Source organism: Arachis ipaensis, chromosome B1, assembly GCF_059453495.1.
Source record: "Arachis ipaensis isolate K30076 ecotype BB chromosome B1, ASM5945349v1, whole genome shotgun sequence".
NCBI classification, from domain to species: Eukaryota; Viridiplantae; Streptophyta; class Magnoliopsida; order Fabales; family Fabaceae; genus Arachis; species Arachis ipaensis.
In genome coordinates, this window is record NC_142436.1 from 34,519,050 (window position 1) to 34,542,233 (window position 23,184).

The following is a 23,184-nucleotide window of genomic DNA, read 5'->3' on the forward strand; positions in this document are numbered from 1 at the left end:
GTGTTTCCATAGGGTTCACCCATGTAATTCACCTCTGCTATTGCAGGGTTCTTAGGATCATAAGCTTCTTCTTCAGAAGATGCCTCTATAGTACTGTTGGATGATTCCTTCAATCCATTCAGAGTTTGAGAGATCATATTGACTTGCTGAGTCAATATTTTATTCTGAGCCAATATGGCATTCAGAGTATCAATTTCAAGAACTCCCTTCCTCAGAGACGTCCCATTACTCACAGGATTCCTTTCAGAAGTGTACATGAACTGGTTATTTGCAACCATGTCAATGAGTTTCTGAGCTTCTGCAGGCATTTTCTTTAGGTGAATGGATCCACCTGCAGAATGGTCCAATGACATCTTTGATAATTCAGATAGACCATCATAGAATATATCCAGGATGGTCCATTCTGAAAGCATGCCAGAAGGACACTTTTTGGTCAGTTGCTTGTATCTCTCCCAAGCTTCATAGAGGGATTCACCTTCTTTCTGTCTGAAGGTTTGAACATCCACTCTAAGCTTACTAAGCTTTTGAGGAGGAAAGAACTTGGCTAAGAAAGCTGTGACCAGCTTATCCCAAGAGTTCAGGCTATCTTTAGGTTGAGAATCCAACCATATTCTAGCTCTGTCTCTTACAGCAAACAGGAAAAGCATCAGCCTGTAGACCTCGGGATCAACCCATTGGTCTTAACAGTATCACAGATCTACAAGAATTCAGTTAAGAACTGAAAAGGATCTTCTGATGGAAGTCCATGAAACTTGCAGTTTTGTTGCATCAGAGAAACTAATTGAGGCTTTAGCCCAAAATTGTTTGCTCCAATGGCAGGGATTGAGATGCTTCTTCCATGCAAGTTGGAATTTGGTGCAGTAAAGTCACCAAGCATCTTCCTTGCATTGTTATTATTTTCGACCATGTCTCCTTCTTTTTCAAAAATTTCTGTCAGATTTTCTCCAGAGAGTTGTGCTTTAGCTTCCCTAAGCTTCCTCTTTAGAGTCCTTTCAGGTTCAGGATCAGCTTCAACAAGAATATTCTTATCCTTGTTCCTGCTCATATGAAAAAAAAGAAAACAGAAAAGAAAATATGGAATCCTCTATGTCACAGTATAGAGATTCCTTATGTAAGTATAAGAAGAGAAGAATAGAAAAAGGAAAAGATAAGAATCCAAACACAGAGGGGAAGAGTGGGTTTGAATTCTTGAGTGAAAGAGGGGTGTTAGTAGATAAATAAATAAATAGAAGGGGATGAGTGATAAGAGAATTCAAAAATTAAATAAAATAAAATAAAAATATTTTTATTTTTAATTTAAAAATTAAAGTTAAAATTCGAAAATTTTTAAATGAAATTAAATTAAATTAAATTTTAAAACAATTAGTTAATTAAAAAGGAATTTTGAAAAAGAGGGAAGGGATTTTCGAAAATTAGAGGGAGAGAGTTAGTTAGGTAGTTTTGAAAAAGATAAGAATCAAAGAAAAAGTTAAGTGGTTAATTGAAAAAGATTTGAAAATCAAATTTTGAAAAGATAAGAAGTTGGAAAAGATTTTGAAATTAATTTTGAAAAAGATGTGATTGAAATTTATTTTGAAAAAGATTTGAAAAAGAAATTTAAAAAGATTTGATTTTAAAAATTAAAGTTGATTACTTGACTAACAAGAAACAAAAAGATAGTATTTTAAAATTTAAAGATTGAACCTTTCTTACTAGGCAAGTAACAAACTTAAAATTTTTGAATCAATCACATTAATTGTTAGCATTAATTTCGAAAATATGAAATAGAAATAAGAAAAAGATTTTGAAAATCAATCATAAAGTTTTCGAAAATATGAAAGAAAAATTGAAAAAGATTTGATTTTTGAAAAAGATTTGAAAAAGATAGAATTTTTAAATTGAAAATTTGATTTGACTCATAAGAAACAACTAAATTTTAAAAACTTTTTGACTAAATCAAACCAAATTTTCGAAAATTTATGAAAAGAAGAAAAGGGAAAGATATTTTTTTTATTTTTGAATTTTTAATGAAGAAAGAGAAAAACATCAAAAAGACTCAATGCATGAAAATTTTGGATCAAAACAAATGATGCATGCAAGAACACTATGAATGTCAAGATGAACACCAAGAACACTTTGAAGATCAAGATGAACATCAAGACTTATTTTTGAAAATTTTTAAGAAAAGAAAAACATGCAAGACACCAAACTTAGAAATTTTAAATTTTGAGACATTAATAATTCAAAAATGCAAATGAGAAACAAGAAAAGACACAAAACAAGAAATTTTAAAGATCAAACAAGAAGACTTACCAAGAACAACTTGAAGATCATGAAGAATGCAATGCATGGATTTTCGAAAAATGCAAGAAAGAGATAAACATGCAATTGACACCAAACTTAAAAACTGACACAAGACTCTAACAAGAAACATCAAATTATTTTTTTTGATTTTGTGATTTTATTAAAATTTTTGGTAGTTTTCGAAAATTATTTGGAAAAAGGAAAATAAGGATTGCAAAATTTTTAATAGGAATTCCAGGAATCTTGCAGTGTTAGTCTAAAACTCAGGTCCAGGAATTAGACATGGCTTACTAGCCAGCCAAGCTTTCAGTGAAAGCTCCGGTCCAAAACACTAGACATGGCCAATGGCCAGCCAAGCTTTAGCAGATACAAATCAGACATATAACAGCTAATACTTCATTCAACTTGCTTCTGTGCTGATGAGTGGAAGCCTCGGTCCAAAAGAACTTAGACATAGCTTTACAGCTAGCCAGGCTTCAACATATCTCATGAAACTCTAGAATTCATTCTTAAAAATTCTGAAGAACATAAATTAAATTTTTTTTTGGAAAATATATTATTTTTTCTTTCGAAAATAAGAATAATAAAAACAAAAAGATTAAAATTAAAGTAAAATTACCTGATCTGAGCAACAAGATGAACCATCAGTTGTCTAAACTCGAACAATCCCTGTCAACGGTGCCAAAAACTTGGTGCGCAGAAATCGTGATCGTTCATTCCTTGGTAACGACGCTGAAAACTTAATATGCACGTTCATATGTGTTTCAATGGATTAATGCAATTACTACTGTTTTCTATTCAATCACGCTTGATTCTGTTCTAAGATACTCACTCGTACTTCAATATAGAGAATATGATGATCCGTGACACTCATCATTATTCTCAAAATCTATGAACGCGTGCCTGACAACCACTCCCATTCTATCTGAGCTCAACGTAGTCATTGGGCGATAGCTTGAGTGCGTATCTCTTGGGTCTCTAATTCACGGATCGAGTCCGTGAGATCTGAACCTTCGTGGTAGAGGTTAGTACCAATTGGCAGCATTCCTGGCATCCAGAAAGTCTAAACCTTGTCTTTGGTATTCCGAGTAGGATCTAGGAGGGGATGACTGTGACGAGCTTCAAACTCGCAAATGTTGGGTGCAGTGACAGTGTGCAAAAGGATAGAGAGATCCTATTCCGACGCTAGTGAGAACCGACAGATGATTAGCTGTGCAGTAGCTGTATTTGGTATTTTTCATCCGAGACGAGAGATCCGACAGTTGATTAGCCGTGCAGAAATCATACCTGGTATTTTTCATCCGAGAGGATCATACAGCCTGCCATTGAAGGAAGCCATGCGTGTTTGGAGAAGAAGACAGTAGGAAAGCAGAGATTCAGATGACAGAGTATCTCCGGAACCTCAACCTGTTCCTCGTTACTGAATCACAAGTACCATTTATTTCATGTTATTTACTTTTCATAAACAAAATCAATTTTAACATTAATCTCCTGACTAAGATTTACAAGATAACCATAGCTTGCTTCAAATCGACAATCTCCGTGGGATCGACCCTTACTCACGTAAGGTATTACTTGGACGACCCAGTGCACTTGCTGGTTAGTTGTGCAGAGTTATGAAAAGTGTGATCACAATTTTGTTCACCAAGTTTTTGACGTTGTTGCCGGGGATTGTTTGAGTTTGGACAACTGACGGTTCATCTTGTTGCTTAGATTAGGAAAAATTTATCTTTTTGGTTTAGAGTCACTAAAATTGCGTCTTCTATTATTATTTTTGGATAAAATTTTAAAATCCTCGTTTTCCTTTTTCTAGATTTTTTTTCAAAATTTTCCATATAAATAAATAAAAACCAATAAACTAATAATTGAGTCTTTTGTTTGAGTTTAGTTTCATGTTTTAAATTTGGTGTTAATTGCATGTTTTTATTTTTATTCATATTTTTTTAATTACATGTTCTTAGTTCTTTATTGATCTTCAAATTGTTCTTGATAGTTTTCCTTATTTGATCTTTAAATTTTCTTGTTTGGTATCTGTTGCTGTTTATCTTATACATTTTCGAATTATTAGTATCTAGAGTATAAAAATTTTAAATTTGGTATCCTTTGTGTTTTTATTTTCTTAAAACTTTTCAAAATTTGTTCTTGGTGTTCATCTTAACATTCAAAGTTTTCTTGTTTGTTTTCTTTGTTTTGATCTAAAAATTCTAAGTTTGGTGTCATTTTATTGTTTTTGCCTTTCCTCATTAAATTCAAAAAAAAAAAAAATATCTTTTCCCTTATTTACTCATCATTTTCGAATTTCTTAGGTTGACTTAGTTAAAATTTTTAAAATTTGGTAGTTTCTTGTTAGTCAAGTTAAAATTTCAATTTTAAAAATTTATCTTTTTAAATCTTTTTTCAAAACAATTTTTTTTCAATTTTCTTTTTTATATTTTTCAAAAATCTTTTATAAAATTTGTCAAAATCTTTTTAATTAATTAATTATTTTAGTTTTCCATTTTTTTTTAATTTTCGAAACTTATACCATTTTTTCCATTTACTTTATTTTAATTTCTTTAATTTCAAATTAGCATTAAATAAATAAAATAAAAACAAAAATATTTTAATTTTTCTTTTATTCTATTTTTATTTTTCAAAACATAATCCTTCTTCCACATCATTTTCCTTTCTCCATCATAGACCTAAGTGGAACTGAACAGTCCAGAAGGACTCTGGGGTCATATGCTAACCCCACTACTGCTTCATATGGGAGTAGTATCTTCATACCCCCATCAGGGCCAGCAGTTTTGAGCTAAACCCTCAGCCCATTATCATGGTGCAGCAAAATTGCCAGTATTCTGGTATTCCACAGTAAGAACCTACTGAGTTTCTGGCACAGTTCTTACAAATTGCTGACACAGTACGTGATAAAAAAGTGGATCAGGATGTCTACAGATTATTACTGTTTCTATTTGCTGTAAAGGATCAAGCTAAGAGGTGGTTAAATAACCAACCCACAGCAAGCATAAGAACATGGAAATAGTTATCAGACAAATTCCTGAATCAATATTTCCCTCTAAAAAGGATGACACAGCTAAGGCTGGACATCCAAGGCTTTAAACAAGAGGATAATGAATCTCTTTATAATGCCTGGGAGAGGTATAGAGAGATGCTAAGGAAATGCCCCTCTGAAATATTTTCAGAATGGGTGCAGTTAGACATCTTTTACTATGGGCTTACAAAAAAGGCCCAGATGTCTCTAGACCACTCAGCTGGTGGATCTATACACATGAGAAAGACAATTGAAGAGGCTCAAGAGCTCATTGATACAGTTGCTAACAATCAGCATCTGACTTAAGCAGTGAGTCCTCCATGAAGGAATAGGCTAAAGCACTATCCACTGAACTTAGTTCTCCAGAACAAGTTGTTAAACTCAATCAACAATTGCTTTTTATAATAAAACAGTTAGCAGAATTCAAAGAGATTTTACAAGACACTAAGAATCCCAACAAGAATGTGGAAGCACAATTGGATCAGACAAGACAATAGCTATCTAAACAGATAACAGAAGAGTGCCAAGCTGTTCATTTAAGAAGTGGGAAGACACTGAATGCCTCAACTCAAGGCAGCAGAAAGCCAAGAAAGGAACAACTGAAAGAGGATGACCAAGCCAGTGCCCAAAATCCCTCTGAGGACAGTAAGAGCCCAGAGAGGAATTCTAGCGTTCAAACGCCAGAAAAGGGTGAAAAAGTGGCATTAAACGCCCATACAACACACAATTCTGGCGTTCAAACGCCAGTAAGGGGTCAGACACCTACAAGTACGGATAACAACCCCCTTAAGCAGGCTTCTCCAACCACTTCTGTAGGAGGTAAATCTGCAGTAACTAAGGTTGAAGAATATAAAGCCAAGATGCCTTATCCTCAGAAACTCCGCCAAGCGGAACAGGATAAATAATTTGCCTGCTTTGCAGACTATCTCACGACTCTTGAAATAAAGATTCCATTTGCAGAAGCACTTGAGCAAATACCCTCTTATGCTAAGTTCATGAAAGAGATCTTAAGTCATAAGAAGGATTGGAGGGAAGCTGAAAAAGTTTTCCTCACTAAAGAATACAGTGCAGTCATTCTAGAAAGCTTACCAGAGAAGCTTAAAGATCCCGAAAGCTTTATGATACCATGCACATTAGAGGATGCTTGTATCAAGACAGCTCTATGTGATCTTGCGGCAAGTATCAACCTAATACCTGCATCCACTATCAAAAAGCTTGGCTTGACTGATGAAGTTAAACTAATCCAGATATGCCTCCAACTTGCTGATGGCTCCATTAAAATTCCATTAGGCATAATTGAGGACATGATTGTCAAAGTTGGGCCATTCACCTTTCCCACTGACTTTGTAGTGCTGGAAATAGAGGAGCACAAGAGTGCAACTCTCATTCTAGGAAGACCTATCCTAGCAACTGGATGAACCCTCATTGACGTCCAAAAAGGGGAGATAACCCTGAGAGTCAATGAGGACGAGTTTAAGTTGAATGCTGTCAAGGCTATGCAGCATCCAAACACATTAAAAGACTGCATGAGCGCTGATATCATTGACTCCCTGGTGGAAGAGGTCAATATGACTGAGAGTCTCGAATCAGAGCTAGAGGACATTTTTAAAGATGTTCAGCTTGATCTGGAGGAACCAGAGAAAACAGAAGAACCTCTGAAAACTCCTTAGAAAGTGGAAAAGCCTCCTAAACCTGAGATCAAACCACTACCACCATCCCTGAAATATGCATTTCTGGGAGAAGATGACACTTTTCTTGTGATCATAAGCTCTACTTTAGAACCACAGAAAGAGAAAGCATTAATTCAGGTGCTAAGGACATACTAGACAGCTCTTGGGTGGTCCATAAGTGATCTTAAGGGATTAGCCCAGCCAGATGCATGCACAAGATCCTATTCGAGGATGATGCTTAGCCAGTGGTTCAACCACAGAGGCAGCTGAATCCAGCCATGAAGAAGGTGGTGCAGAAAGAGGTCACTAAGCTACTAGAGGTTGGGATTATTTATCCTATTTCTGATAGCCCCTGGGTGAGCCCTGTCCAAGTTGTCCGCAAGAAGGGAGGCATGACAGTGGTTCATAATGAAAAGAATGAACTGGTTCCTACAAGAACAGTTACAGGGTGGTGTATGTGTATTGACTACAGAAGGCTCAATACAGCCACCAGAAAGGATCATTTTCCTTTACCATTCATAGACCAGATGCTAGAGAGACTAACAGGTCATGAATACTACTACTTTTTGGATGGCTATTCAGGTTACAACCAAATTGCAGTAGATCCTCAGGACCAAGAGAAAACAGCATTCACATGTCTATCTAGAGTATTTGCCTATAGAAGGATGTCATTTGGTCTGTGCAATGCACCTGCAACCTTTCATAGGTGCATGCTCTCTATCTTCTCTGATATGGTAGAGAAATTTCTGGAAGTCTTCATGGATGACTTCTCAGTATTTGGAGACTCATTCAGTTCCTGTCTTGACCATCTAGCACTTGTTCTGAAAAGGTGCCAAGAGACTAACTTGGTTTTAAACTGGAGAAATGTCACTTCATGGTGACTGAAGGAATTGTCCTTGGACACAAAATTTCAAACAAGGAAATAGAGGTAGATTAAGCTAAGGTAGAGGTAATTGAAAAATTACCACCACCTGCCAATGTTAAAGCAATCAGAAGCTTTCTAGGGCATGCAGGATTCTACAGGAGGTTTATAAAGGATTTTTCAAAAATTGCAAAACTTCTGAGCAATCTGCTAGCTGCTGACATGTCATTTGTCTTTGACACAGAGTATCTGCAGGTGTTTGAAACTCTGAAAGCTAAGCTGGTCACAGCACCAGTTATTTCTGCACCAGACTGGGCATTACCATTCGAACTAATGTGTAATGCCAGTGACCATGCCATTGGTGTAGTATTGGGACAGAGGCATGACAAGCTTCTGCATGTCATTTATTATGCTAGCCATGTTTTAAATGACGCACAGAAGAACTACACAACCACAGAAAAGGAGTTGCTTGCAGTGGTTTATGCCATTGGCAAGTTCAGATCTTATTTAGTAGGCAAAAGTGATTGTGTACACTGACCATGCTGCTCTAAAATATCTCCTCACAAAGCAGGATTCAAAACCCAGACTCATAAGATGGGTGCTGCTTCTGCAAGAGTTTGATATAGAAATAAGAGATAGAAAAGGGACCGAGAACCAAGTAGCTGATCACTTGTCCCGAATAGAACCAGTAGTAGGAGCGTCCCTCCCTCCTACTGAGATCTTTGAAACCTTTCTAGATGAGCAACTCTTTGCCATTCAGGAGGTACCATGGTTTGCAGACATTGCAAACTTTAAAGCTATGAGATTCATACCTAAAGAGTACAGTAAGTAGCAAACGAAAAAATTGATTTCTGATGCTAAGAACTACTTGTGGGATGAACCATATCTCTTTAAGAGGTGTGCCGACGGAGTAATCCATAGATGTGTGCCTAGAGAAGAGGCACAGAAGATCCTATGGTATTGCCATGGATCTGAATATGGAGGACATTTCAGAGGTGAGCAAACAGCCACAAAAGTTCTCCAATGTGGCTTTTACTGGCCTACTCTCTATAGAGACTCCCGAGAGTTTGTACATAACTGTGACAGTTGCCAGAGAGCTGGTAATCTGCCTCACGGTTATGCCATGCCTCAGCAAGGGATCTTAGAGATTGAGTTGTTTGATGTATGGGGTATTGACTTTATGGGACCTTTCCCACCATCATATTCAAACACTTATATTCTGGTGGCAGTAGACTATGTATCTAAATGGGTAGAGGCAATTGCATCACCCACTAATGATACTAAGACAGTGATGAAGTTCCTCCAGAAGTATATCTTCAGCAGGTTCGGTGTCCCTAGGATACTGATCAGTGATATAGGCACTCATTTCTGCAATAAACAGCTTGACTCTGCTCTGGTCCAATATGGAATTAACCACAAAGTGGGGATTTCATATCATTCACAGACAAATGGGCAGGCTGAAGTCTCAAATAGAGAACTAAAATGAATCCTGGAACGGATGTAAGTACATGTAGAAGGGATTGGTCAAGAAGTCTGGATGATGCTCTATGGGCATACAGAACAGCATTCAAGACCCCTATAGGGACCTCTCCATACCAGCTTGTGTATGGAAAAGCCTATCATCTGCCAGTGGAACTGGAACACAAAGCCTACTGGAAAACTAAATTCTTCAACCCTGATGCTAAGGTAGCTGGAGAGAAAAGATTACTCCAGTTGAATGAGCTAGAAGAGTTCAGACTCAATGCTTTCGAAAATGCTAAAATTTACAAGGAGAAAGCAAAAAGATGGCACGACAGAAAGCTGTCATCTAGAGTCTTTGAGCCAGGACAGAAAGTTCTGTTGTTTAACTCCAGGCTCAGATTTTTTCCTGGGAAATTAAAATCCCGGTGGAATGGACCATATGTGATTACAAGTGTGTCACCATATGGATACGTAGAGCTTCAGGATATTGACTCTGACAAAAAGTTCATTATTAATAGACAGAGAGTCAAACATTATCTTGAAGGCAATGTTGAGCAACAGTGCTCAAAACTGAGACTAAATTAACAGCTCAGTAAAAGTCCAGCTAAAGACAATAAAGAAGCGCTTGCTGAGAGGCAACCCATCCATTAAAAAAATTAGATGTTTATAACAATTATATAAGTCCATTTAATTTTGTTATTCATGTTTGTTAATGTTTTTCAATGAACAAGTCAAGGAAATAAAGGTTCAGAACACAAAGCAGAGGAATCACAGAGAAAAAGAGCTCACTGGCGTTAAAACGCCAGTAAAGAGGCAATTTGGGCATTAAACTCCAGAATGGCTACTATTCTGGGCGTTTAACGCCAGAAAAGGTATCATTCTGGGCGTTAAATGCCAGAATAGGCAGCATTCTGGGCGTTCAGAAAAACGCCCAAAATGGCCACCAGATGGGCGTTAAATGCCAGAATGGCTATCATTCTGAGCGTTTAACGCCAGCACAGTAAGAGCGAGGTAATTTCATTTCCAATTCAAATTCTTTTCGAATTTTCATGTTTTAATTCATAATTTTCTGCATAAAAATATTACAAACAGTCACTTTTTAATTTCCATTCCCAAAAATTAATAATCTTATAAATTCTTTTTAATTCTTTTCCAATTCTTTGCAATTCTTTTTCAAAACATTTTTGAAAACTCATTTATCTTTCCAATTTCTTTTCAATTTTTTTTAATTCATTCATATTATATTTTATTTCTTAGATGCATAAACAAAAATTCAGATTTGACTTCTTCATATCTTTTTCAAATCTTTCATATTTTACAAATTGTATCTTTCATCAATCATATCTTCCTATCTTATCTTTTTCAAAAATAAATTGAAACCCATTCCCTCCCTCCCTTTTACATACACATTCGGCCAGCCCCTCCTCCCTCATCATTCGAATCCTTCTCTCCATCTATTCTTCTTCTTTCTTTTTATTTTTGCTTGAGGACAAGCAAATCTCTAAGTTTGGTGTGATTCCCGTGATCCCTGAGCTAAAACAAACAAATCTCATGGCTCCCAAAGGAAGACAAACCACTTCAAGAGGCAAGAAAGAAAGCAATCCAAAGCCACTGTGGAAGCATGAGAATTTCTGCACCAAAGAACATGCAGACCATTACTTCAAAATTGTGTGCAGAAGATCAGTGATCTCGGAAGTTAGGTTCAATCTGAAAGAAGATGATTACCCGGAGATCCAAGAACAGATTCAAAATAGGGGCTGGGAAGTCCTGGCTAATCCTGAGATACATGTTGGAAGAAACATGATCTAGAAATTCTATGCAAATCTGTGGATGACAGATAAGCAAAGATTAGAGGGAACTGCTTTCCACTCCTTTCAGACCATGGTCAGAGGAAAGATTATTTACTTCCACTTTGACAAGGTGAGAGAAGTTCTCAAGCTTCTTCAACTACAAGATAATCCAAAATCCTTTAATAGGAGAATGGCTAAAGATAAAAGGCTAGACCAAGTTCTAGAGGACATATGCCTCCCTGGAACCGAGTGGATTACCAATACAAAAGGTGTCCCAAACCAGCTAAAGAGAGGAGATCTCAAACCAGTTGCTAGAGGTTGGCTGGATTTCATTGGCGTTCTATACTCCCAACCAGCAACTGTTCTGAAGTCACTGTCAAGAGAGCAATGATGATTCACTGTATTATGCTGGGGAAAGAAGTAGAGATTCATCAGCTGATTCCTGGTGAAATTTACATATTTGCAAACAAAGAATCCACTGATGCTAAATTGGCTTACCCAAGCTTGATCAGTCTGTTATGTAAAGATGCTGGGGTGAAGATAGGCGTGGATGAATATATCCCAGTTGAACGCCCAATCACCAAAAAGGTGATGGATGGACCTCAAGTTCAAGACAACTCCATCAAGAGGAGGGCACATGAGCTCCTCCCAGAAATTTCTCAATTTGAATATTGGACCCGCTTAGAAGCATCTGTCACCAAGCTGCAAGAAACTATGGATCAACTCAAAGAAGAGCAGCAGAATCAAAACAGCATGCTCTGCAAACTGCTCAAAGAATAAGAGAAACAAGGGCGTGAGATATAGGAGCTGAAGCGCCAGAAGCTGCCCCTTGAAGAGCTAGACGTCCCACAGATTGAAGGAGCAAGTATCTCTGAAAATAAAGGTTGTTGAGTCCTAACTCTGTGATAACTTTTGTCATTAGAGACATATTTTAAGAGTTACATGAGCATTAGTATGAGAGTCATTTATTTTTATGTCTTTAATTTCCTTTCTTTTATTGTCATTTGTCTGCTTTTATGTTTAGTTTCTATCTTGTTTTTATTTTTATTACATGATTATTAGTGTTTAGTGTCTATGTCTTAAAGCTATGAATGATTCCATGAATCCCTCACCTTTCTTAAAAGAAATTTTTTTTTTCAAAAGAACAAGAAGTGCATAATTTCAAAATTTATCTTGAAATTAGTTTAATTATTTTGATGTAGTGACCATACTTCTTATTTTCTGAATGAATGCTTGAATAGTGCATATTTTTTATAGTGAAGTTTATGAATGTTAAAATTGTTGGCTCTTGAAAGAATAATGAAAAAAGAAAAATGTTATTGATAATCTGAAAAATCATAAAATTGATTCTTGAAGCAAGAAAAAGCAGTGAAAAACACAAAGCTTGCGAAAAAATGGCGAAAAAAAAAGGAAAAAAGCAAGCAGAAAAAGCCAGTAACTCTTTAAACTAAAAGGCAAGGGTAAAGAGGATCCAAGGCTTTGAGCATTAATGGATAGGAGGGCCCAAAGGAATAAAATCCTGGCCTCAGTGGCTAAATCAAGCTGTCCCTAACCATGTGCTTGTAGCGTGAAAGTGTCAAGTGAAAAGCTTGAGACTGAGCGGTTAAAGTCATGGTCCAAGGTAAAAAGAGTGTGCTTAAGAGCTCTGGGCACCTCTAATTGGGGACTCTAGCAAAGCTGAATGGTGCACGAAATTGTGATCTCAATGGTGCCAACAACTTGGTACGCATAATTGTAATCTCAACTCTTTTTCACAACTTCGCACAACTAACCAGCAAGTGCACTGGGTCGTCCAAGTAATAAACCTTACGTGAGTAAGGGTTGATCCCACGGAGATTGTCGGCTTGAAGCAAGCTATGGTCATCCTTGTAAATCTCAGTCAGGCGGATTCAATTGGTTATGAGGTTTTGATAATTAAAACATAAATAAAATATAAAATAAAATAGAAATACTTATGTAATTCATTGGTGGGAATTTCAGCTAAGCGTATGGAGATGCTTTGTTGCTTCTGAACTTCTGCTTTCCTGTTGCCTTCTTCCAATCATGCGTTACCTCCTTCCATGGCAAGCTGTATGATCCTCTCGGATGAAAACAAATCCATCTGCGCTGTCACCGTAGGGCTAATCATCTGTCAGTTCCCGCTAGCATCGGAATAAGACCATTGTCTTTTTGCACACTGTCACTTGTGCCCCACATTCGCAGGTTTGAAGCTCATCACAGTCATTCCTTCCCAGATCCTACTCGGAATACCACAAACAAGGTTTAGACTTTCCGGATCCTGGATCCTACCCGGAATACCATAGACAAGGTTTAAACTTTTCGGATCCCAGGAATGCTGCCAATGGTTCTATCCTATACCACGAAGGTTCTAATCTTAGATTAGAAACCCAAGAGAATATACTCCAGCTGTCGTCCAATGACTACGTTGAACATCATGTAGATCGCTTTGTGGTTGTCAGGCACACGACCTTGGTGATGCACACGGAAACTTGTCTCTCAACAATTTTCCTTCGGCAAGTGAACCAAATTGTCGTCAAGTAAAAACTCACAATAGAGTGAGGTCGAATCCCACAGGGATTGATTGGTCAAGCAACTTTAATTAGAAGAATGTTCTAGTTGAGCGAAGCAGAATTTGGTTTGAGTGTTGCAGGAAATTAAATGGCGAGAAAGTAAATAGTAGAAAATGTAAATGCCGAAAGTAAAGAGCTGAAAGTAAATTGCAGAAGGTAAATTGCAGAATTTAAATGGGAATGGGGAAGATGCTTGATGAGCGGATAATTTATACGCTTTTTGACATTGTTTTTAGTATGTTTTTAGTAGAATCTAGTTACTTTTAGGGATGTTTTCATTAGTTTTTATGTTAAATTCACATTTCTGGACTTTACTATGAGTTTGTGTGTTTTTCTGTGGTTTCAGGTATTTTCTGGCTGAAATTGAGGGACTTGAGCAGAAATCAGATTCAGAGGTTGAAGAAGGACTGCTAATGCTGTTGGATTCTGACCTCCCTGCACTCAAAGTGGATTTTCTGGATTTAAAGAACTCGAAATAGCGCGCTTCCAATTGCGTTGGAAATTAGACATCCAGGGCTTTCCAGAAATATATAATAGTCCATACTTTGGCCAAGAATAGATGACGTAAACTGGCGTTCAATGCTAGCTTTCTGCCCAAATCTGGCGTCCAGCGCCAGAAAAGGTGCCAAAACCAGAGTTGAACGCCCAAACTGGCACAAAAGCTGGCGTTCAACTCCAAGAAGGACCTCTACACGTGAAACACTCAAGATCAGCCCAAGCACACACCAAGTGGGCCCCAGAAGTGGATTTATGCATCAATTACTTACTCATGTAAACCCTAGTAGCTAGTTTATTATAAATAGGACATTTTACTAGTCTTTTTGACCATCTTTGGTCTCAGTTTTAATCCATTGTTCATCTTAGGAGACTATTGATCACGTTTTAGGGGGCTGGCCATCTCGGCCATGCCTGGACCTTTCACTTATGTATTTTCAACGGTAGAGTTTCTACACTCCATAGATTAAGGTGTGGAGCTCTGCTGTTCCTCAAAGATTAATGCAAAGTACTACTGTTTTCTATTCAATTCATCTTATTTCGCTTCTAAGATATCCAATTCGCACCCAAGAACGTGATGAAGGTGATGATTATGTATGACGCTCATCACCATTCTCCCCTATGAACCCGTGCCTGACAAACACTTCCGTTCTACATGAAATAAGCTAGAATGAATATCTCTTAGATCTCTTAATCAGAATCTTCGTGGCATAAGCTAGAATGATGGCGGCAATCAAGAGAATCCGGAAAGTATAAACCTTGTCTGTGGTATTCCGAGTAGGATTCAATGATTGAATGACTGTGACGAGCTTCAAACTCGCGAGTGCTGGGCGTTAGTGACAGACGCAAAAGGAGGGTGAATCCTATTCCAACATGATTGAGAACTAACAGATGATTAGCCGTGCTGTGACAGAGCATGTGAGCATATTTTTCACTGAGAGGAGGGGATGTAGCCACTGACAACGGTGATGCCCTTGCATAAAGCCAGCCATGGAAAGGAGTAAGACTGATTGGATGAAGATAGCAGGAAAGCAGAGGTTCAGAGGAACGAAAGCATCTCCATTCGCTTATCTGAAATTCCTACCAATGATTTACATAAGTACCTCTATCCCTATTCTATTATTTAGTATTCGAAAACACCATTATCAATTTATATCTGCCTAACTGAGATTTGCAAGGTGATCATAGCTTGCTTCATACCAACAATCTCCGTGGGATTCGACCCTTACTCACGTAAGGTATTACTTGGACGACCCAGTGCACTTGCTGGTTAGTTGTATCGAAGTTGTGAACCATGGGATTGGCACCATGTTCTTGGCGCCAGTGCCAGGGAAAGGAAGAGCCATGAATTTTCCATAATCAAAGTGTAATCACGATTGCGCGTACCAAGTTGCTCACGTTGCCAGGGATTGTTTGAGCCTGGACATCACAATTTCGTGCACCAAGTTTTTGGCGCCGTTGTCGGGGATTGTTCGAGTTTGGACAACTGACGGTTCATCTTGTTGCTCAGATTAGGTAATTTTCTTTTTATTTTCTTTTCAAAAATTTTTCAAAAATCTTTCAAAAATTTTTCTTTTGTTTTCGAAAAAAAAATAATATAAAAATGTTTTCAAAAAAAAATTTTATTCAAAATTTTTAAGAATGAATTCTAGTGTTTCATGAAGCATGTTGAAGCCTGGCTGGCTGTAAAGCCATGTCTAATTCCTTTGGGAATGAGTATGTTAGGCGTGTCATGTCTGAATTACATGCTGAAGCTTGGCTGGCCATTGGCCATGTCTAGTGTTTTGGACCGGAGCTTTCATTGAAAGCTTGGCTGGCTAGTGAGCCATGTCTAATTCCTGGACTGAAGCTTTAGACTAAGAATGCAAGATTCCTGGAATTCATGTTAAAAATTTTGGAATCCTTATTTTTTCTTTTTCATATAATTTTCGAAAAAATCTAAAAAAAAAAAAACTAGAAAATCATAAAAATCAAAAATATTTTTTGTTTCTTGTTTGAGTCTTGAGTCATGTCATAAGTTTGGTGTCAATTGCATGTGCATCCTGCATTTTTCGAAAACTTCATGCATTCATAGTGTTCTTCATGATCTTCAAGTTGTTCTTGGTAAGTCTTCTTGTTTGATCTTGATGATTTTTTGTTTTGTGTCTTTTCATGTTTATCATATGCATTCTTGAATTCTTAGTGTCTAAGCATTAAAGAATTCTAAGTTTGGTGTCTTGCATGTTTTCTTTGCATTAAAAAATTTTCAAAATTGTGTCTATGATGTTCATCTTGACATTCATAGTGTTCTTGGTGTTCATCTTGACATTCATAGCATTCTTGCATGCATCACATGTTTTGATCTAAAAATTTCATGCATTGCATCATTTTAGTGTTTTTCTCTTGCATCATAAAAATTCAAAAATAAAAAAATATCTTTCCCTTTTTCTCTCATCAAATTCGAAAATTTGGGTTGACTTTTTCAAAAATTTTTAAAATCAAGTTGTTTCTTATGAGTCAAATCAAATTTTCAATTTGAAAATCTTATCTTTTTCAAAATCTTTTTCAAAAATCAAATCTTTTTCAAAATTCTTAGTTATTTTCGAAAATTCCAAAAATATTTTTCAAAAATCTTTTTCTTATTTTTATATCAAATTTTCGAAAATAACATAATCAATTAATGTTTTGATTCAAAAATTTGAAGTTTGTTACTTGCTTGTTAAGAAAGATTCAAACTTTAAGTTCTAGAATCATATCTTGTGATTTCTTATGAATCAAGTCATTAATTGAGATTTTAAAAATCAAATCTTTTTCAAAACTAATTTCTAAAATATCTTCTTATCTTACCTTTTTCAAAAAGTTGGTTTCAAAATATCTTTTCTAACCTCCTAACTTCTTATTTTTTCAAAATTTGTTTCAACCAACTAACTAACTTTTTGTTTATTTCTTATCTTTTTCAAAACCACCTAACTAACTCTCTCTCTCTCATTTTCGAAAATATCTTCCCCCTTTTTCAAAATTTCTTTTTAATTTATTAATTATTTTTTAAATCTTAATTTTCGAAAATTACTAACATTTTTTAAAAACTATTTTCAAAAATCACTAACTCTTTTTCAAAAATATTTTTCGAAAATTCTCTCTCTCCCATCTTATTCTATTTATTTATTCATTTACTAACATCTCATCTCACATCTCAACCCTCCTCACAGTTGTGTTTCTTCCATTATATTACATTCTTTGTCTCCCCCTTTTCTTCCACTCACACAGGGATCCCTATACTATGGTATAAAGGATCTCTATTGTTATTATTATTTTTTCTGTGCCCTCTTCTTTGTCATATGAGCAGGAGCAAGGACAAGAATATTCTTGTTGAAGCAGATCCAGAACCTGAAAGGACTCTGAAGAGAAAATTAAGAGAAGCTAAAATACAACAATCCAGAGATAACCTTTCAGAAATTTTCGAACAGGAAGAGGAGATGGCAGCCGAAAATAATAATAATGTAAGGAAGATTCTTGGTGACTTTACTGCACCTAATTCCAATTTACATGGAAGAAGCATCTCCATTCCTGCCATTGGAGAAAACAACTTTGAGCTGAAACCTCAATTAGTTTCTCTGATGCAGCAGAACTGCAAGTTTCATGGACTTCCATCTGAAGATCCTTTTCAGTTCTTAACTGAATTCTTGCAGATATGTGATACTGTTAAGACTAATGGAGTAGATCCTGAAGTCTACAGGCTCATGCTTTTCCCCTTTGCTGTAAGAGACAGAGCTAGATTATGGTTGGATTCTCAACCCTAAGACAACCTGAACTCTTGGGATAAGCTGGTCACGGCTTTCTTAGCCAAGTACTTTCCTCCTCAAAAACTGAGCAAGCTTAGAGCTGATGTTCAAACCTTCAGACAGAAAGAAGGTGAATCCCTCTATGAAGCTTGGGAAAGATACAAACAGTTGACCAAAAAGTATCCTTCTAACATGCTTTCAGAATGGACCATCCTGGATATATTCTATGATGGTTTATCTGAGCTATCAAAAATGTCACTGGACACTTCTGCAGGTGGATCCATTCACCTAAAGAAAACGCCTGCAGAAGCTCAAGAACTCATTGACATGGTTGCTAATAACCAGTTCATGTACACTTCTAAAAGGAATCCTGTGAGTGATGGGACGCCTATGAAGAAGGGAGTTCTTGAAGTTGATACTTTGAATGCCATATTGGCTCAGAATAAAATATTGACTCAGCAAGTCAATATGATCTCTCAGAGTCTGCATGGAATGCAAGCTGCATCCAACAGTACTCAAGAGGATTCTTATGAAGAAGAAGCTTATGATCCTGAGAACCCTGCAATAGCAGAGGTGAATTACTTAGGTGAACCTTATGGAAACACCTATAACTCATCATGGAGAAATCACCCCAATTTCTCATGGAAGGATCAAAAGCCTCAACAAGGCTTTAATAATGGTGGAAGAAACAGGTTTAACAATAATAAACCTTTTCCATCATCCACTCAGCAACAGACAGAGAACTCTGAACAAAATGCTTCTAATTTAGCAAATCTAGTCTCTGATCTATTTAAGGCCACTGTGAGTTTCATGAATGAAACCAGGTCTTCCATTAGAAATTTGGAAGCACAAGTGGGCCAGCTGAGTAAAAGGATCACTGAAATCCCTCCCAGTACTCTCCCAAGCAATACAGAAGAGAACCCAAAAGGAGAGTGCAAGGCCATTGACATAAGCACCATGGCCGAACCTACAAGGGGAGTGGAGAACGCAAATCCCAAGGAGGAAGACCTCCTGGGACGTCCAGTGATCAATAAGGAGCTTCCCTCTGAGGAACAAAAGGACTCTGAGGCTCATCTAGAGACCATAGAGATTCCATTGAACCTCCTTATGCCCTTCATGAGCTCTGATGAGTATTCCTCTTCTGAAGAGAATGAGGATGTTACTGAAGAGCAAACTGCCAAGTTTCTTGGTGCAATCATGAAGGTGAATGCCAAATTATTTGGCATTGATACTTGGGAAGTTGAACCTCCCTTGTTCATCAATGAACTAAGTGATCTGGATCAACTGACATTGCCTCAGAAGAGACAGGATCCTGGAAAGTTCATAATACCCTGTACCATAGGCACCATGATCTTTAAGGCTCTATGTGACCTTGGTTCAGGAATAAACCTCATGCCCCTCTCTATAATAGAGAAACTGGGAATCTATGGGGTGCAAGCTGCTAAAATCTCATTAGAGATGGCAGACAGTTCAAGAAAACAGGCTTATGGACAAGTAGAGGACGTGTTAGTAAAGGTTGAAGGCCTTTACATCCCTGCTGATTTCATAGTCCTGGACACTGGAAAGGAAGAGGATGAATCCATCATCCTAGGAAGACCATTCCTAGCCACAGCAAGAGCTGTGATTGATATGGACAGAGGAGAATTGATCTTTCAATTAAATGAGGACAACCTTGTGTTTACAACTCAAGGATCTCTCTCTGCATCCATGGAGAGGAAGCAGAAAAAGCTTCTCTCAAAGCAGAGTCAAACAAAGCCCCCACAGTCAAACTCTAAGTTTGGTGTTGGGAGGCCACAACCAAACTCTAAGTTTGGTGTTGAACTCCCATATCCAAACTCTAAGTTTGGTTTTGGAGAGTCTCAACAATGCTCTGAACATCCGTGAGGCTCCATGAGAGCCCACTGTCAAGCTATTGACATTAAAGAAGCGCTTGTTGGGAGGCAACCCAATTTTTATTTATCTAACTATATTTTTCTTAGTTATATGTCTTTATAGGTTCATGATCATGTGGAGTCACAAAACAAACAAAAAAAAAATCAAAAACGGAATTAAAAACAGCAGAAGAAAAATCACACCCTGGAGGAGCATCTGTCTGGCGTTCAAACGCCAGAACAGAGCATGGTTCTGGCGCTGAACGCCCAGAATGGGCAGCATCCTGGCGCTGAACGCCCAGAACAAGCATGGTTCTGGCGTTCAACGCCAGAAATGGCAGCAAATGGGCGTTGAACGCCCAAAATGGGCACCAACATGGCGCTGAACGCCCAGAGTTGTGTGCAAGGGCATTTTACATGCCTAAATTAGTGCAGGGATGTAAATGCCTTGACACCTCAGGATCTGTGGACCCCAGAAGATCATCTCAGGATCTGTGGACCCCACAGGATCCCCACCTACCTCATCATCTCTCTTTCCATTCATGATCATCCCTTCTGTTTTCCATTTACCACTCACATCCATACACCCACTACCTTCAAAATTCAACATCTCTCTCTCACCCAATCCCACCCACATGGCCGAATACACACTCCCATCCATCTCCTCCATATCTTCTTCTTATTCTTCTATTTTTTCTTCTTTTGCTCGAGGGCGAGCAACATTCTAAGTTTGGTGTGGTAAAAGCATAGCTTTTTTGCTTTTTTTTTCCATAACCATTGATGGCACCTAAGGCCAGAGAAACCTCTAGAAAGAGGAAAGGGAAGACAAAAGCTTCCATCAAGGGTCTATAGCTCAGTGGTAGAACATTTGACTGCAAATCAAGAGATCCCTGAGATACCTCAGGGGATACATTTTCTTCCACACAATTATTGGAAGCAACTAAGGGTGGAACATCAAGAGCACTCCATCATCCTTCATGAAATCAGAGAAGATCTAAAAGCAATGAAGGAGGAGAAACAAAGACAAGGAAGTGACATAGAAGAGCTCAAGGACATCATTGGTTCCTCAAGAAGGAAATGCCACCATCACTAAGGTGGATTTATTCCTTGTTCTTATTTCTTCTGTTTTTCGTTTTCTATGTTATGTGCTTATCTATGTTTGTGTCTTCATTACATGATCATTAGTAATTAGTAACTTTGTCTTAAAGTTATGAATGTCCTATGAATCCATCACCTCTCTTAAATGAAAAATATTTTAATTCAAAAGAACAAGAAGTACATGAGTTTTGAATTTATCCTTGAACTTAGCTTAATTATATTGATGTGGTGACAATGCTTCTTGTTTTCTAAATGTATGCTTGAACAGTGCATATGCCTTTTGAAGTTGTTGTTTAAGAATGTTAAATATGTTGGCTCTTGAAAGAATAATGACTAGGAGACATGTTATTTGATAATCTGAAAAATCATAAAAATGATTCTTGAAGCAAGAAAAAGCAGCAAAGAACAAAGCTTGCAGAAAAAAAAATTAGGCGAAAAAAAAATAATAAATAGAAAGAAAAAGAAAAAGCAAGCAGAAAAAGCCAAAAGCTCTTAAAACCAAGAGGCAAGAGCAAAAAGCCAATAACCCTTAAAACCAAAAGGCAAGGGCAAATAAAAAGGATCCCAAGGCTTTGAGCATCAGTGGATAGGAGGGCCTAAAGGAATAAAATCCTGGCCTAAGCGGCTAAACCAAGCTGTCCCTAACCATGTGCTTGTGGCGTGTAGGTGTCAAGTGAAAACTTGAGACTGAGCGGTTAAAGTCAAGGTCCAAAGCAAAAAAAGAGTATGCTTAAGAACCCTAGACACCTCTAATTGGGGACTTTAGCAAAGCTGAGTCACAATCTAAAAAGGTTCACCCAATTATGTGTCTGTGGCATTTATGTATCCGGTGGTAATACTGGAAAACAAAGTGCTTAGGGCCACGGCCAAGACTCATAAAGAAGCTGTGTTCAAGAATCATCATATTGAACTAGGAGAATCAATAACACTATCTGAACTCTGAGTACCTATAGATGCCAATCATTCTAAACTTCAATGGATAGAGTGAGATGCCAAAACTATTCAAGAGGCAAAAAGCTACAAGTCCCGCTCATCTGATTGAAGCTATGTTTCATTGATAGTTTGGAATTTATAGTATATTCTCTTCTTTTTATCCTATTTGATTTTCAGTTGCTTGGGGACAAGCAACAATTTAAGTTTGGTGTTGTGATGAGCGGATAATTTATACGCTTTTTGACATTGTTTTTAGTATGTTTTTAGTAGAATCTAGTTACTTTTAGGGATATTTTCATTAGTTTTTATGTTAAATTCACATTTCTGGACTTTACTATGAGTTTGTGTGTTTTTCTGTGATTTCAGGTATTTTCTAGCTGAAATTGAGGGACTTGAGTAGAAATCAGATTCAGAGGTTGAAGAAGGACTGCTGATGCTGTTGGATTCTGACCTCCCTGCACTCAAAGTGGATTTCTGGAGCTACAGAACTCGAAATGGCGCGCTTCCAATTGCGTTGGAAAGTAGACATCCAGGGCTTTCCAGAAATATATAATAGTCCATACTTTGGACAAGAATAGATGACGTAAACTGGCGTTCAACGCCAGCTTTCTGCCCAAATCTGGCGTCCAGCGCCAGAAAAGGAGCCAAAACCAGAGTTGAACGCCCAAACTGGCACAAAAGCTGGCGTTCAACTCCAAGAAGGACCTCTACACGTGCAACACTCAAGCTCAGCCCAAGCACACACCAAGTGGGCCCCGGAAGTGGATTTATGCATCAATTACTTACTCATGTAAACCCTAGTAGCTAGTTTATTATAAATAGGACATTTTACTAGTCTTTTTGACCATCTTTGGTCTCAGTTTTAATCCATTGTTCATCTTAGGAGACTATTGATCACGTTTTAGGGGGCTGGCCATCTCGGCCATGCCTGGACCTTTCACTTATGTATTTTCAACGGTAGAGTTTCTACACTCCATAGATTAAGGTGTGGAGCTCTGCTGTTCCTCAAAGATTAATGCAAAGTACTACTGTTTTCTATTCAATTCATCTTATTTCGCTTCTAAGATATCCAATCGGACCCAAGAACGTGATGAAGGTGATGATTATGTGTGACGCTCATCACCATTCTCCCCTATGAACACGTGCCTGACAAACACTTCCGTTCTACATGAAATAAGCTAGAATGAATATCTCTTAGATCTCTTAATCAGAATCCTCGTGGCGTAAGCTAGAATGATGGCGGCATTCAAGAGAATCCGGAAAGTCTAAACCTTTTCTGTGGTATTCCGAGTAGGATTCAATGATTGAATGACTGTGACGAGCTTCAAACTCGCGAGTGCTGGGCGTTAGTGACAGACG

At 37.5% G+C, this 23,184-nt stretch overlaps 2 non-coding genes across 2 annotated transcripts; one reads left to right on the forward strand and one right to left on the reverse strand.

Moving 5' to 3' along the window:
* The first annotated feature begins 411 nt into the window (after positions 1-411).
* On the forward strand, positions 412-515 carry LOC148576186 (small nucleolar RNA R71). The gene has a single exon (XR_015902779.1). It is a non-coding gene; the product is annotated as a small nucleolar RNA R71 (small nucleolar RNA).
* Positions 516-18,013: 17,498 nt separating this feature from the next.
* Positions 18,014-18,121, reverse strand: LOC148576187 (small nucleolar RNA R71). The gene has a single exon (XR_015903840.1). It is a non-coding gene; the product is annotated as a small nucleolar RNA R71 (small nucleolar RNA).
* Positions 18,122-23,184: the final 5,063 nt, after the last annotated feature.